Source organism: Pteropus vampyrus, unplaced genomic scaffold (genome assembly GCF_000151845.1).
Source record: "Pteropus vampyrus isolate Shadow unplaced genomic scaffold, Pvam_2.0 Scaffold87, whole genome shotgun sequence".
Lineage (NCBI taxonomy): Eukaryota > Metazoa > Chordata > Mammalia > Chiroptera > Pteropodidae > Pteropus > Pteropus vampyrus.
In genome coordinates, this window is record NW_011888868.1 from 297,686 (window position 1) to 310,520 (window position 12,835).

Below are 12,835 nucleotides of genomic sequence, written 5' to 3' on the forward strand. Positions count from 1 at the left end.
AGACTAATGAGGTTGGCTTAGGTAAGGACCGGAAATAAACTGGGGCGCCGCTGGTTGGCTTCAGGCTGTGCTTTTATTCTGTTGCGGCATATTGCTGCTAGCCGAGATGCTTGTTAATGTGCCCCAGTCACCGCTGGGCTTGGGGCTCTCAGGTGCTGCAGTTCATTCTGATTACCAGGGCTTGATGTGGGGAGGCTGGTTGGAATTCCCATCCTGGTAATGAGAAAGGCAGGCAGTGCCACTCTCGGGCCATTCCCCTCAGCAGTGCCAGAGGAAGGTAGCCTTGGCCTCTGGGACCCTCCTTGGATATTCCACATGGAATGCAGGTAGGAACCACGGTGAGACCCAGACCCATCCATCAACTTTGCCAGTACTTTCTCTCTTCTTCAGGCTGAGCCCTGGATCTTGATCCAACAGGGCATCACCCAGCCCGTCTAGCCCAGCCAGAGAGAAGAAACTATTATCCTGAATGAAGACTCAAGCAGCTGTGGAATGAAACCACTATCTTCACTTGAAAACCTTGCTCTACCCCTACCTCCTACAGGAAGCTTTCCCTGATGCACACACACATTAATATCTAGCCCTTCTGTTCTGTCTGTGTAGCTACTTATAGGGCTGCTCTTGGCAAACTCTAGAGTCATTTACAGGTCACATGCCAGTCTCTCTAGCTATATGTGAGGACCAGATAGCAGGGACTGTGTCCTGGTCACCTTGATACTTCCAGTGCCCAGCACAGATCATGGCACATACCAGATTCTCAAGATGGTTGTTAAGTAGAATTGACTTACTCTGAGAGCATTCGCATTCTGCTGGCATAGTAAGCTGTCCAATGACAAGTCACAGGGGACAGAGGCAGGGAGATAGAGGAAAAGAAGAGACCGAGGGTCAGGCAGACTTTCAGAGGCCCAAGTGAGCACACTGGACAAAGGCCTAGGGACAGGTCAATTGGCATCAGAGTCCTTCCTCACCCAGAGCCAGCCCACTTATAGTCCCTAGATGTAGCTGCATAAGTTTCTGTGATTAATCACTGATCAGATGGGACGAAGTCCTGAAGGCAGCAGAAGAAAAGTGATCCTCAGAGCCTGCAGCAAGTCTGCTTGCCACAGGCCAGTGAGGGTTCTTCTCAAACCCACTGAACTGGGTCTGAGTGGCAGTGACGGGATTAGGTGGCGGTCTGCTCACTGGCCAGATACCAGACGATGCTGCCGAGAGGCAGGCCAGTTTCTTAAGCACCAGTTTTACAGAAAGCTGGGAGCATTAAACCATTCTTCTGATATCAAAACAAAGACACATACATTATGGAGTAAAGTACAAATTTTAAATAATTTTTAGACCAGGCATGAAACATCTAAGAAATTTCACACTTCTGACTCCTTCACTTGGCCAACAGGGCACAGGTTTGTTTGTTTGTTTGTTTGTTTGTTTGTTTGTTTTTCTGTTTTTCTCCTTTGCCCCTTTGGAGCAGAAATGGTTAGGAGGCCACACAAGGAGGAGAAATAAAGTTAGAGACTTGGCTGAAGATGGAGATGAGGGCTCTATGTAGGAGATCCTGGATCAAAAATGCCCTCTCAGCTTCTTTCTAGGTCTTTGTCCCGCAAACGGGAGCAATGGCTATGTCTTTCCTTCCCCAGATGCGTCTGCCTGGCGCTGGGACCCCAGGGAAGAAATGATGAGCTCCAGCTCCAGTGACGTTGGCAGGTGAAGCTGATGCGAAAGTCACCATGGCAGAGGGAGCTGCGAGAGGAAAAGAACAGGGGCGTGAGAATGAGCACACTCAGAGGCCCATCCGTGAGCCTCGCCGGCTTCTCTCTGATCTGTGGGGCTGAGCAGGTCGCCCTTCTGTGGGCCGGAATTTCCCCAAGATCTCGCAGATCCACCCTGAGCCTTGCTCTGCCCTGTGAGGTCTGCTGCAGTGGGTTATCTAGCCCTCTAGCCTTTTATAGCTTCAAGCAATAGGGAGCCCAGTATGTGATGTGAGGAAGGCAGGAAAACAAGGCCAGGGTGCTCATTCCCCCAGCCCCCTCCATTCGAGGTCCTGAGAATGTACTATCCCTTGGGGTAGCCCTCGACTGCCCATACCTGTGTGGTTAGTCCCATTATCAAACCTTCCTTGATTATTCCAATGTGAGTGTGTCGACGCATCCCACATGGCAGGAGGAGAATGGGTGGGCAAGAGAGAGCGAAGCATTGATATCTGGGTGAGTTGTGGATTCGAGATGGCCAACTGTGATCGGTTGTTTTGGGGTGCCTGATACGTTGTCCTAAAGACAACTCAGAAGCCGCATCCTGGATGAGCGGAGGGAAGAGTGCTGTGATCAATTAATAATGTCTGCCATGGGAGCAGGGCTGATCACAAAGGACTTTGAGCTGCAGGAAAAGGGACTTAAATTTTATCCCATAAGCTTTGGTGGGAGGGAAGGACAGTGTCGTCAAAGTCATTTTGAATAAAGAAGCACAATCCCAGTATTTTTCTCTTTCGTGGTGACATTATGGGAGGTGGACGGGGGGCGGGGGGAGGCGGCAGGGAGACCACTGAAGAGGTCACTGCAGTGAATATGAAAAGGCCAGATATGGGAAAATGTAGGGAATTGAAAGGCAGGAAAATGTTTGGGAACGTGAGATTTTAAGGTCAAATTCTTAGGACTTGCTGGCTTGTTGATTATCAGGGTTGAAAAGATTGTGACGAATCCTGTAACCAGGATACTGGAGGATGTAGGTGCCATTATAGGAGCAGGAGACCCACAAAGAGAAGCAGGATAAGGAATCAGTGTGAGAGAGGAGTTGAAAAAATACAGAATGTTCCTATTGTCTTGAAAGAAATCTGAGCTCTAAACTCACTTGGATGAATGGGGTCTGGGGTAGACTGGTGGGCATTACACAGTCTCGTCCCCCTCAGCTGGCCGGTAATGACACCTATAATTGGAAACATTATGGCAGCACCACCTGGCCTCCAGGAGTGAGTGAAAGCAGGAGGAGGGGGTGGCAGCTGGTCAGGGAGGAGTGAGTGGTATGCAATTGCCACACAAATGCCTTGGGTCTTTCTGCCTTGGGGACAATGCGGAAGCCACCCTGGGAGCCAGGTCCTCCAGCAATACAACTCTGTCCTTGTACCCTTAAGCCTGGCTTCCCCAGAACTAGCTTTCCTGATTGGGTTAGTTTGTCTTCTAATTTTTAAGTTTTGCATCTGCTCACTGTAGAAAATTTTTTAAAAACATAGCTCACTATTAAGAAAAAAATTCACCATAACTCCACTTGCAGAAAGAGTAGCTGATAAGAGTTGTTATATTCTCTCCAGACTCCTCTCCTCTCCTCTCCTCACCCTCCCCTTCCCTCCCCCACCCTCCCCTGCCCTCCTCTCCTCTTCTTTAGCATGTCTGATGAGGAGACCTCTGGGCCACCAACTTGGGTCTATAGGAAATAGCATGTCTCTTTGGGCTGTAAATCAGCTCAGGGTGGATTGAGCTTCCCCCACCCCTGGATGGTGCCCTGGTTCTGGATCTCATACAGTGCCAAGATGTATAAGTGGGGAGGGCTGTCGAGGGGCCCCGGGTCACCAGTCACCTACGTTAGTCCACATGAGTAACCCTGGAGCAAAACCATGGCTCTGCAGCTCCGTGTGTATCTCTTTGGGATGCAGGGATCTCGGAGAGTTTGAAAACTGGCACCTGTGCAGCAGACCCTAGAGGCCCCTGTGCACACTGACACCTCGGGCCTCCCCTGGGGCCTCCAGGGCCCCTGACGTCCCCTCACCCAGCCCAGGCCCAGAGAATCCCTCTGTTTGGGGGAACCCCTCCAACCCCGCTTTTCCTTGCCACACACTCCTGGCTCTTGTCTTTTCCCAATGAACTTGGAAGTCCACAAAATCCAGAGGCTAAAGCATTTGTAACCGGAAACTAGTTCCTCTTACCTTAGGGGCAGCAGGGGCTAAGGTAGAAATCTTCCCAGGACGTGAAAGAAGATGTTTGGCAATGAAAGAGAAAAAGAAAAAAACAATCTTCGTCTTAAAACGATCTGAGAAGTTGCATCCCAACAAACACAGACACCTCACTTTTCTTACAAAATCGAGATTATAATGTACGTACTCAAAGACTTCTTGGTTTTTCACTCGGTGTTACACTGTGGGCATTTTCTCACGTCATTTGAAATGCAATTTGTGATGGTAGCTTTTAAGGTTAATTTAGTAAATGAATGGGAAACCAAGCGTTCAGTGGGTGAAAGATTTGCCACGGGTGTGTGCAGAGACTTGTATTAATAACCCATCTTCATCTCTCCCCTTTCCTGAGCCCATCCCCAAGCCCAGCATCCCTCCCTGCCGCCACTCCCTTGCTCAAGAAGCTACCATGGTTCCCTGTTGTTATCACAGCAGGTCTAAACTCTGGCTTCAAATCCCTCCATAACCTTTCAGGCCCCTTCTCTTCTCTGCAACTAATGCCCCCAACTCTTGCCATAGGTACCCATTCCTCTCTCTGGGACGCCAGTCTCCTGAGGTCCCCAACACCGCCTTCCCCCCACCCCCCCACCCCCACCCATAGCATGCAATCCTGCTTCCTTGCTCTGTCCAGCAACTCCCTCCCTACACCCCTCCCAATCTGTTCGTCCTTGGCATCAAGGCCCCGACCCCCTGCAACCAAGCCACTCGTGCTTCCCTCTCTAGCACTGCCCCCCATCTCTCTCTCAGCTCAGGCATCACCCAAGGGTGTGAATTGCTACCATCCTTGAGGAAATGCTGAGTTGCTTGGGGGACAGGGCCTGAGGCTGCACCCCACCTCTCCCTGAGACCTTCAGGGGCTGGGTGAGTTTGGGCCTGGTGAAGGGGTCTCCCAGGAAGAGCTATGCCCACTGCTAGCCTGCCTGCAGGTGGCCTGGCTCTGGTTAGGATTGCTTTGCTGTCCAGTGCCAGCCGGCAGCCAGGACCACACATACCTTGCCCTCAAGGACCTGGGTTGGCAGATTGGGAAGCTTGGTCTCCGGCTCTGACTTCTCTCCTCAAAAGAGAATCTGCCAGTGTGGGGAATTCTGAGGCAGGGCCTGGAATCCAGCAGCAGGCTCCAGCCTGGGAGGTCCGGGCTCCACCCTTCTTCCAGCCGTGCCACCCTACAGAGCAAGAAGACTGAGTGAAGAAGGTGCTCACACCACAATGAGCACCCCCAGTCCCAAGAGCAGCTGGATTTGTCCCCAAAGCTCACTAAAACTTTCACTGAAAGTGCTCTTTCAGTTCTGGCTCTGCCATGGGGCAGGATGGAAGACAGGTGTGTTCCTTCTATGCTTATCAAAATTGATTAAAAGGCAGTGGAAGGTCCAGTCCACAGAGAGCCTGGGTTCACTCCTCTTCCCACGGTCAGGATACCCAGAGCGACTCAGGCTGGCCTGTCATCAGGGGCGGCTGGAACCTCCCCAGATTACCGACTTAGTCCTGAAACCCAAAATTAAAGCTACATTGAACTTCTCAAAGCGGCAGTTCCAAAGTCTGTTTGCAAACAGATCCCGAGAGAATGCTTTTTAATACAAAAGAGTCCCACAAAACTGGGAGGGTGTAGAAACGGGGTCCAGAAGCTTGCCCAGCAGCGCCCCCTGGTGAGGGAAGGGCTGTGGTGACGCGGCATGGCTCCCATGACCCGGCGGCGGGTCGGCCGCGGGGAGGCGGGAGGGGTCCGGTCTGAGCACCACGGGGCTTCCCCACCCCAGCCCTGGATTTCATCTTAAAGGCGTCCAAAGTCCTCTATCTATTTCCAGCTGTTCATCAGTCCTCCGCACCTCACGAATGAGAACAACGAGGCACGGCAGGGAAATCAGTTTGTCCCAGGACCCGAGAGGACATTTCCAGCAAAGACCCTTCCCAAGTTCTGGGATTCAGACTGAGTAACCAGGGATGAAACAGAACCCCACTGTCCATTCAGGGAATGTGCAGCATTCAGGGCTGGCTTCCTGGAGGAGGCTGGCTGATCTGTGCTTGGCAGGACAGGAAGCATCCAGATCCTGGCAAGAGGTCACAGGACCTTCATTCCAGTGAGGGATCAGGAAGAGGGCCTGAAAAATAAATTTTTTTCTTGGGTTTTAGAAAGAGTGATGGCTTTGCAAAGAAAGTCCTTCCTAAGTAACAGGTTTCCTTTTTTCTTTTTAGAATGTTAATAGTAGATTTTACTTAACCCATTTCTGTTGGGATTTCCAATACAACCCCAGGTCAGATGATTTGTTGGGAGAACTCAGCATACAGTTGTACCCACAGCTGGGATTTTTTTTTTTTTTTTTTTTTTAACAGCAAAAGGCTGGATATAGAGCAAATCAACACAGAGAAATGTGCTTGTGGTGAAGTCAGGAGGAAACCAGATACAAGGTTCTGGTTTCTCCCATGGAATGACACAGAACTAGTTTAATTCCCCTAGCAGTGAGTTGTGACTGCACATTTGAAATGTTGCCTGCCAGGGAAGCTCGTTGAAGACTCAGTGCCCAGGGTTCTTATTGGGGCTGGTCACATAGGCGCCCCCCGCGGGCACATGCCCAAATTCCAGCCCGCCTGGAAAGGGGAGAGCCGGCGTTCGGCTTATACCATGTTATCTTACAGTCTGGGCACAGTGGGCCGCTCTCGTCGTTTAGGGGATGGTGAGAACCCTTCTAGGTCACAGGTGTTTAACAATTGCCCTTCACTTGTATTATTTCAGATTATTGACCATTAGGTAAAGAGCAAGCCCCTATACGAGGCACACAAACTTTTTTTGACCTTTCTCCTGCCTCACTGGCTATTTCTTTTAAGGTCTCCTTCACGGGTTCCTCTATCTTCTTGACGTTAAATGTGGGGGCCCCCAGCTCAGCCTCTCCAGCTGTTATCCCGTCATTCTCACGACCATCCTGAGGGTTTTAAATACCATCCGTCATGTGGATGACTGTTTTGTTCAGCCCTCTGACGTCCACATGTAGGTGTCAAGTTGGCATCGGGAACCTCACATGACTTTACGCCGTTACCTCCATCTCTCCCCTGCCCCCTCAGCTCCCCATGGCCATCGATGAAATCAGCACCCACCCAAGTACTAAGCCATACACTGGGCTTGTCTTAGCATGTCTCTTCTTCCCTCACATAAGCACCACTAGCAAGACCTCTCAGTGTTACTTCAGGGTGTGTCCTTCGCTGCCCACTCAGAGTCTCCTCCATCCCAGTCCCAGCCACCACTTCTGGCCTGGATGGCTGTAGTAACATTTCTGGTTTATCTACACAGTTGCTTGTCCGCTTAGAGACCATTGTCCACACAGTGCCAGAGGGAGCTCTCTAAAATGTGCATCGGCTATGTCCCCACTTTTGTCCTCCTATGACCACAAGGCTCTGCAGGACGTAGCCCTTTCTGGAGTCCCCTTTGTCAGGTGTCCCCTCACTGGTTCTGCTTCAGCCAACTGGACCTTCTCTCACAGGCATCAAGTTCACCCTACACCAGTGCCTTGGCACCTGTTGTTTCCTTTCTCTGAAAATGTCAGCTCCCAGCCTTCACACCTGAGTGTGGGAGCAGGCTGACCAGCCTCAAGGAAGCTGTGACATCTGGGTCTGGTGCTGGGAGCCAGCAAGACAGGCACAGGGAAGGGAAGATGGCATCCAGGATCTTCATTTCTAGGCCTTGGGTTGTATGGTGCTCCTCTTAAGAGGGTGGAAAGGAGGTAGGTGAGGGAGGGGCTGGCTTTGGGGTGGGACCAGCCAGGGAGGATGCTTCTGTCCACCTGGCTCCCAGGGTGGGCCTCACATTCTCATCTGGAAAATGGAGTTGTTGGGAGAATGCAAAATAATATATGTCCAAATGTTGCACTATGCCCAACCTCCCTGCCCCAGAGTGGGCTATTTCTAAAATTGATGTTATTATTTGATCCCGAAAAGTCCAAGAGTTAGATGAGATTTCCTATGTCTTTCCAGCAGTCACAGCCACTCTTGAATTCGAGATTTGCCTCAGAGTGCAGAGGAGGTGGGGTCCAAGGTCTGTAGGGACACAAACGAGCCTTCCTTCGGGCTCCTCTGACCCCTATCCCATCCTGCCTGCAGTACCTCATTCCCCACGAGGGCCTGCAGCCGGCTCCTGCCATCTGCCGTGATTTATAGAAAAGAGGCTGTGATTAATCAGCTAGTCAGCACCGAGAGCAGCCATTTTCTTTCATTTACCTGCCCCCTGACCCCCAGCACAGTCCCAGGCAGAGCTGGGCAAGTGTATTAATCATGCACTTTAAAAATATTTAAAGGAGGAGCTGGGCCTGGAGCGGAGTCTCCTTTAATGGACTCGTTTTCAGCAGAGGGTGAGTATGCTAATTAGAAGATAAAACAAACTGGCTGTTTGAAATGCAAATGAGCTCGTGGAAGTGCTTCTGGTCCCTTCCTTCCTAGCTGCCTACTTGGAAAGCTAAATCTTACTTCTCCCAGCCACTTCCCGCTATGGATGCTTAACCAAAAAAGATTGTGGCTAATTCTGAAACTGAGAGGTGCTTGGTCTTGTTTTCTCCCCCTCCTCTTCTTTTATTAGGCACAGGAAGACAAAAGTCTTTCGCGCTCTTATGTTTGGAGAAATCCAAGCCAGGAACGAGACACAGTCACTCATATCCTCTCTGGCCCCCACCTAGGCTCTCACCATGTCTAGGCACCTCTGCCCCGTTCTTTCTCTCCACTCCTTTCTCTCTGCCTCTGCCTGGGTCTAGGTTTCCAACCGTCTCCTGCCTGCCTGCCTTCCTGCCCAGTTAAACCCTCTCCATGCTGCAAGCTGCCAGCAGGAGCCTCCCCGGACACACACTGGAACATTTCTGTAAAAGCTTCCAGCCTTTACAATGGCCTCAATCACCCCTACCCTCCCTGTGCCCACTCCACCCCATCGCTGCCTTGACCCTCTGCCCTCTGCCAGCGCCCCTGCTGCCTCTCTCCCACCCCGGGCTTTGTAGGACTCTGGGCCAGTGTCACCGCCTGCATGGTCCCACCTTTGGTGTGGCAAAGCATCTATGTATGCCTATATTTGTCATTTCCCCAGGACCTCGGGCTCCTTGGAGTGGGAGCTGTTTTCTTCCCCACTGTGCCTCGCACCTGCTGGCACAAAGCTGGTATTCAGTGAGTCATATTGAGATGGGTGGACACAGAGAGGTCCACAAACTCCCTTCACCCAGTGACAGGCATCCTGACAGCACAGCAATGACCACCTACTGTAAGACAGGTCTAGGAGTCACCTCATTTAAGACACACAGTGTTTTATCTGCAAAGATCTGCACTCCAGGTCCACCCCTACTAATTAAGCAAGTACCATCACAGTGTCTACTTCTTCTATAAGATGGGCAGAGGGACTCTGAGCTCCCAGGCACAATGCAGCCACAGCTGTGGGCTTGCTTTGGTCACCAGGTACTGAGCCTCCTTCCCCAGCCCGACCTGGGCAGCCCTGCCCACCTCCCTCCCACCCCTAGTGTCTGTTCAACATACTCAAATCCCAGCTGCTCAGAGTCCGGCCTCCATCTTTTTGGCACAGCCGACCGGGTGCCTAGTAAGAATATTAGGGCATTAAATGTTATCTTCGGTTATTCCCCCTTCACCAACTCCAGTCTAAAGTCTCCTACCCCACTCCGCCTAGTTCACTGGCATCTTTACTCTCCCCACAACTCGTTATCAAACTATGTCTCAGGTTGGATCCTGTGAGAAGCAGATGCTGAGAAAAAGCTAGGGTACAAAAGTATATTGGATAGTCTCACCTCTGAAAGGAGAGAGAAGAGGCGGGGTGGGTGGAGGAACCTCAGGCTGTGGCGCAGACCCAAAAGAACTTGTGGGTGCCCAGCTGTGGGTGCTGGAGCAGCGCGTGCCTGTCACGGGAGACCTGCCTTAGGGGACGGGGCCAGGCCCTGAAACCTCTGCCTTGCTCAGTTGTTGCTGAGACCACCCCAGAATAGTGTGACTTCAGCTAGAAAGCTGACGAAGCCAAAAGCTAGAGGCCGTTGGCTACACACACTGCTCCCAGGCGGGCAGCAGTCTTTTCTTTCTCGAAGGGGACTCTGAGCAGCTCCTCTCCCTGGGTGTTGGCCTGGGTTCCCCCTGAGAGCAGAGCCCAACAAGGGCTCATGCAAGGAGGAAGAAAGAAAGCTGGGAAGGCGGGATGGCCAGTATCGGGGTGCATCATCCCAGGCCACCCCATGGTGACTGAGGCTTGAGTCAGAGACTTCCTGAAGAGCTTCAGGAGCTGTGTCTCAGAACTACGACCTGGGGGAGGAAGGAGGGAGGGCTCACCCAGCCGCTCCTACTCTCCACTGGCCAAGGGTGGTGCCATAGGTGTTAACTTCCTCCACACTTCCAAGTGCTCAGGCCTGGGTGCTGAACAGTTTCAGCCCACACTCCTCACCTCTTGTCATGTGGACAGAGACAAGCTGGTGTCCAGTTGTACCTGTGTAAAGGCGGCCAGAGCCACACAAAACCGGTTACTGCAGCAGGCAGGGAAAGGAGACAGCAAGTTGACTTGGGGTAGAGGCAGAGGGTTTGTTTGGAGACCCTAATGAATCTGAGGGGCTTATATAAACCTCCAAGAGAAGAAGTTACACAGGGTGCATACTTACCAGTCTGTAGTTCAGGGAGATGCCGGGGCTGGAGACGTAAAAGTGAGAACCATCCGTTCGTGGACCACATGAAAAGCCATGGACTGGGTGTGCTCGCCTGAGGAGAGAAAAGAGAAGAGTATTTGGACTGAGCCCTAAGAACTCCCTCAAGGTTAGAAGATGAGGGGGAACAAGCTAAGGAGACCGAGATGGCGCTGCCAGCGGGTAGGAGGAAAGCTAGGATAGCAGCGGTCCTGTGGTGGACTGAAACGGGTACCAGACAGTGAGTCTGCCAGCCAGCTGATGTGTTCGGTGATGGTAAAGTTGCTGTGCTCTGATTGCTTTTCTTGCTCTTTTCTCGGTGAAATAAGAAGCAAAGCCATTAGCCGAGAGTTTGGAGAAAGGAGAGGCTGTTGGGGGTTTGAAGAGAAAGTGAAGATGAAAAGGTCTCCCAGAACACAGTAGGCGATGAAGAGATACTTCGGGGTCTCTCCTTCCACCAGCCAGAGAGAGGGGGAGGGAGGAAGGGAGGGAGGGTGAAAGGCAAGGAGGGAGAGAGAGAGAGAGAGGACATGTATCTCCCAGAGTTTCTCACCTGCGTGAGCACACTTGTGGCTCCTCTAGGATGTACGTATGTCTGGATGAGAAAGGTTTAAAAGGTTATTCCCAGTTGGAGGTCAAGGTGCAGGAAGGGTATTATAACGAGGCTCAGGGTGCAGTTTAGTTCAGTAGAGAGAATATAGGGTGACAACTAGTCTTGGCTGTGCTTCCAACTTGGACAAGTCACTTTCACCTTTTTGTGCCTGTGTTTCCTCACCTGTAAAAGGCAGGTGCTGGGCTAGTTGAGTCTGTTTCCATCTTGCATGTCTAGGAGACCATGCCTTAAGCTACAGGGACTAAATTGTCAAATGCTGTCCTAGCTCTGATCATAAGCTGCTGACTGCAACTGCTCGGGAGCTATTCCCACCATCACGGCACCTTCCAGCAAAACCAGAGTCCTTCGGGTCTGGGAGACTGTGGCTGCAAAGCTCCAACCTAATGGTACGGCCAAGAAAACACCACCCAGAGCGGAGGCAGCAGCTGCCTTGACTCCCTCTAGAAAGCTTGCTGAACCCTCAAAGGCACCATATCCACCAGGTAGTAGCTCTTCTCCAGGGGACAGGGGCACAGCCGGCCCTGGTTGGTGAGCAATTTGTCTGATTAATTCCAATATTGGAAAAGACGACTTCCGCCTGCGCACTGCGTTTGCCCTGCTGTTCACAGCTCTGGTGGGAGATTATCCAGGCGCTGTTGGTTGAATGTTGGCGCAGCCCAGTGCAGCACACACGGTGAGGTTCAGCCGTTTTCCAAAAGGCTGAACAAGGGCAGGGTGTCTGAGTGGTGACTCCAGGAGTGGCTCTGCCTCTCTCTTTTTTCCTTCTTCTCCCCTTCCCTGGTCTTTGCAAGCACATCCCGCTCTATTCCTCTGATAAATGGCCAGGCCTCGGTGCAGAAAGAGGGGTATTTTCAGGGCACTGTGGGGAGCTGTGCAGGGCCTTGTTCTGCCTGACACCTTTATTAATTGCTCGACCAGAAAGATAAACAGCTTGTTAATTAAACTTGCAGATGTTGCTAAATTGGGAGGTGTTCTGATTGTTTAGTCCCAGGAAGATAGAATGGTTCCACATGGGGCCTTGTCGGGGTCAGCCTGGGCTCAGGCCAGGAGAGAGGTGAGTACGTAATAATATAATACTGGCCACCATTTGTTGAGCACTTACTCTGCGCCAGGCACTGCATAAGGCAGGAATCAGGAGCCTGGGTTCCAGCTACTCATAGTCTGGGGGCCTTGAGCAGGTTTCTTCTAGGCTTCTATCTGCTCCTCTTAGCAAGATGGGGTCCCTCGCAGCTGTGGAATTTGTGAGCCTGGGTGTCACAGCCATCACCAATCAAGAGAGAGTTCGGGAGCTAGTTGGTTAGCACCCACTGCCCCAGCACAAAGCTCCACCACAGAGCCTCTGTTGGGGAGTGGGGAGCAGTCAGGACATCTGGATCTTAGTGTGAGAATCCAGGGTATCTAGTAGGTTTGGAGAGGGTTGGAAACTGAGAGTCTACAGCTGTTGGTGGTGGTATAAAGGTCTAGAAGTCTGTGGGGCTAGGAGATTTGGGGTGGGGCCTGGAAGGTCCAATGGGTCTGAGGAACTCACGTCTAAGGAGTCTGGAAGGATCTGAAGCTGGGAGTTAGTTTTCAGGGGTTAAAAGAGTCTGGGGGGTCTGAGGATCTGGGGGGTTAGAAAAGCCTAAGGATTTGAGGTTTCTAGGTGCTGGAGGTGCTGGG

The 12,835-nt window shown here is 51.7% G+C and overlaps 1 long non-coding RNA gene across 1 annotated transcript; it reads right to left on the reverse strand.

Moving 5' to 3' along the window:
• Positions 1-1,471: 1,471 nt before the first annotated feature.
• On the reverse strand, positions 1,472-4,996 carry LOC111742155. The gene is made up of 3 exons (XR_002781217.1): positions 4,924-4,996; positions 3,908-3,937; positions 1,472-1,734 (listed from the first exon to the last, which is right to left on the reverse strand). It is a non-coding gene; the product is annotated as an uncharacterized LOC111742155 (long non-coding RNA).
• Between the last annotated feature and the right edge of the window lie 7,839 nt (positions 4,997-12,835).